Genomic DNA, 4239 nt, shown 5'->3' with positions numbered 1-4239 from the left:
TCAGTTTAATTGATATCTGCACTCTTAAAGCAAAGAATAATATTTGGATGCATACTACGAAATAAGAGATATACGTTCTTCAAATTTTCTAGTGAATGCTGCATGGCGGCAACATTGTGTGGAGATACGCCCTTACAGTTTGGTATATAACATGTTCCGCGATTGGGTATTCGGCTACATGATCGAATGTCATTTGTCTACTTCACTTATCCGGTTTCGACCTCAACCACCACTCAGAGATGCTCGGTGGGGCTGGCTGTGTATCATCTACTGCGTCATGCTTGTCATAGATGGGGGTGTCTAGCTGTGTAAAATGAAGACCACACTTATTTTTTATTGGAAAAAGAGTGACTTAACGGTAAGGGCATGCCCAACGGGTAGCCCCAGTACGGGTGCCCCGCATGCCAGCTAGGTTCGGATGCCACCATGACATTAAAGTGATAGCTTACAGACCACAGGTGATTCCTGCAGAGGAGCCAACTTCCTCAAGCGAAAAGGCAAGGAAAGGTAGAAAAGCAGGAGAGAGCACAAGGGAGAGAGAGTGCATGATGTAGAGGAGATGCATCAGCCCATGCTTGAAAAGAGAGAGAGTGTGGGGCTCAGCCCTGGTGGCCTCACAGTTTTGCGTTGGGAGATTAAAATGGAACCGATAGCCTCAACCTACTCGGTCTATGTGACGAGCATGGGGCAGCACCAGTTCATGCCCTAACAAAGTCCATTTTGTTTTATCAAAAAAAGTCGCATGACGAGCATGCGGATCCTAAAAGTATATATTTGACACAGTTGATGTTGAACCACTAGAAAATTTATGTCCATTGATGCCTTTGAATGTTTCCAATATTGTTTTGCTACTTGTAAAGTTGTTTGAGCGGTAATTTTTTCAGGTTTCTAAGAATATGTATCCATTGCAATACACGGGCTTTTGGAAAGTCGCAAACCAAACAAAATGCATACATTCTTAGCCGGTTTACAAAGATGTTCTGGTTGGAAACATGATTCTGTGTCATGTTCGGAACAATTGATGTGGGTCATAAATCAAATCATCACTTTCTTTTTACATTTGCTGAGAGTGATATTTTTCCGTGAGTGAATTTTGTATCCATGTTGTAATGGCCATATTTTATTTGCAAAACACTTGCAAAATCCATTCTTCTTTTCCCTGCCAATCAATGCATGAATGAAATCCGAAATCACTAATTAAGGAGTACTCTTTACGGAGATCACTCTAACTTCTCCAGGTTGCGACAAGTGGCGCGCTGCATGTGCGCCACTTGTCGCAACATGGGAGTCTTCCCTTTTTTTCGTAGATCCATTTATTCAAAATGTTTTATCTCTTAAACCATGCGTCCAAATCTCGAACCGCTTTCGCCGTTGGATTCCTCGCGTCGAGATCTTCAAAACTAGATACAATGTTGATAGGTTTTGTCGATTTTTTTTTCACGAAAAAACCGAACGAAAGAAACCGATGAAAAAACCGAACCAGGAACACGAGTTTTTTTTCCTTTCCGAAAGAGGCACGCCCGTGTCTCTGACGAAATCACAACCGTGCCTCTCACGGAAGCAAAACTGTGCCTCTCGTGAAAGAAAAAAAACAGAAAACGTATTTTTTTCCTTTTCGAAAGAGGCACGCCTCTCGCGGAAGCAAAACCGTGCCTCTTGCGAAAGGAAAAAAAAACAGAAAACATGTTTTTTTTTTGTTTCCGAGGAGGCACGGCCGTGACTCTCGCGAAAGCACAACCGTGCTTCTCGCGGAAGCAAAACCGTGCCTCTCGCGAAAGGAAAAAAACAGAAAATACGCTTTTTTTTCGTTTCCAAGAGGCACGACCGTGCCTCTCGCGAAAGCACAACGGTGCCTCTCGTGAAAACAAAACTGTGACTCTCACGAAAAAAATGTGTTTTTTTGCGCAAAAAAAATATTTTTTTTCAAAAAAAAATGTCGAAAAGCTAGGGAAGACCGGTGAAAAACCAAAACGTTAAAAAAACCCAAAAACCGTTTAAAAAGACGAAAACATGTGCGAAAAAATAAAAAATAAAATTCGGAGGGAGCGCCCAGAGCGCGACATGTGAACGAATGGCTGAGAGCGCGCTGATCGTTGCGAGGATCCCGAAGGAGCGCTCCGGGCCCACAAATCTTGCAGTGCGAAAAAAGTTGGCTGAAAAAACAGCACTCGATCGGGATCGATCTCACACCCTCGCACTTAGAAACAGCGATGCTAACCACTCCACCAGCTAAATGCCAATGGTTCTTGACGGCGCGAGTATTCTTAAGAAGAGAAACGTAGACGCACTATTAATTTCGCATTATGCTGTAGAGTTTAGATTTTTCATTTATTTGAAAACATGTGCGCATATTATAAATGAAGTTCATGATCATCCAAAAAAAGTACGCGTGTTTAAAAAATAGTTCACCAAAAACGAAAACATTCATGTATTCAAAATAAAGTTCACAAACTCAAAAGAAGTTCATCGTTTTTTAAAAAAAGTTCATCGAACAATGAAAGCAGTTCATCGATTTGAATAAAAAAGTTCATCTAATTTGGAGAAAAGTTCATCGATTTGAAAAAAGTTCATCAGATTTGGAAGAAGTTTATCAATTTTAAGAAAAAGTTCATCGATTTTGAAAAAAAGTTCATCGATTTTGAGAAAAAGTTCAAAAAAATAAAAAATGTTCAACAAATTTGAAAAATAAAGTTCATCAATTCTGAAATAGGTTCACGAGTTTCAAAAAAATCAGTTCATGGATTTTGAAACACGAGTTTCAAAAAAATTATTATTACAAATTTAGAAAAGGATAGAGAAAAAAAGACAAAGAGGAAAGAAGAAATGGATATAAAACGTGTATCTCATCACAGCTGCTACAGGCGCCGGTTAGCAAAAACAGTATAAACCGGCGCCTGCAGCGCCAAATAGAAATTGCCACTGCCGCCGTTGTTTGACATTGTGCCTTCCTGACAAATAAGCGGCGGATGTTGCCTTTTGGCTTGCAAAACCATAAACGGATGAGTTATTTTTTTCTTATGACTTCAGATTTCACACAAGCACACAAGGAAGCTTTGGCAGGATGTTCTTATCATTTCATTTCATGATCCGTGTTCTGCTTACGTACTCCCTCCGTTTGAAACTACTTGTCATCAAAATTGTTAGAATAAATTCGAGGCATATCGTCAATTATTCAAGGATCAAGCAATCACATAAGTACGACACCAAGATTTGTTAACGAGGTTCATCGATATGGCTACATCCCCGGGGCCTGACTACGGGCGCTCCTCCCCGTGACACCGTCATAATACCACACCTGATCGCCCTGGACACCGGGACATGCCGCCGGCTTCCCCTGCGTTCCGGTGCTATTATGTTGGCATAGGTTACATCGTGTGTCTACCCCCGCTATATAAGAGAGGCCTAGGATACAAGTGTCCTACTAGGACACGACTTCACATCCTATGTAAACACGATACAACTACAAGTCCAACTGTAACCTACCTTGTACACTATATTCGACACAACTCCAACAAACTCCACCTTGACGAATATTCTCCACCACCTTGAGTTCGTCCATGCGTCAAACTTCCATGTACATTGGACTTGAGTTTATCCCATGAGCACCGCTGCTACTTCAAAGACTCCATATGACTCCACCTGCAACTTGTAGTCCCTTCTATTCTTGACCACAGTCAACACTCGAGCAAAATTAAGTTCCGCATTACTCTTGTTTGCGCTCCCAACTTCCAGAGCATCAGTCCAACGCCATCACACACTGATCGCTGACCTGCGTGAAAGTGAACAACTCACATATTGGGTGTCACACATAAGAGTTACCTGAACTCAACATCACCGCTCCTTTCTTGACCGTCTGTCTGAAACTTGAAAGAATTTCACCGTTGCTTGTAGTCATCCCGAGTCAAATTCGCAGTTGTCTCACCACATGTATGACCACCAGAGCCCTGGCCCGTCTCCATGCCTCGTGCGTACCGCACACCTCGCCGCTATTACCGCGTCGAGCCTCCGCTGTCCTGGTCGAGTCTCAAGGGTCGCGAAACCACACCACTCAACCCCCACTGCAGAGTACCACCGATCATCACCGACCGATGACGAGTTTCACGCTTCCATCAGACCACTGGGCTCCAGCCCGAATTGCGTGTCACTCGCTTTTCCTGCTGAATAGGCTTCGACTCTCAGTCGACTTACGCCGTAGCCCCTCAATCCAGCTCCACCTTCAACATGACTCCATGGTAGATG

The sequence above is a fragment of the Triticum dicoccoides genome, chromosome 6B, assembly GCF_002162155.2.
Source record: "Triticum dicoccoides isolate Atlit2015 ecotype Zavitan chromosome 6B, WEW_v2.0, whole genome shotgun sequence".
Classification (NCBI taxonomy): Eukaryota; Viridiplantae; Streptophyta; class Magnoliopsida; order Poales; family Poaceae; genus Triticum; species Triticum dicoccoides.
Note: the sequence above shows the minus strand (reverse complement) of the source record.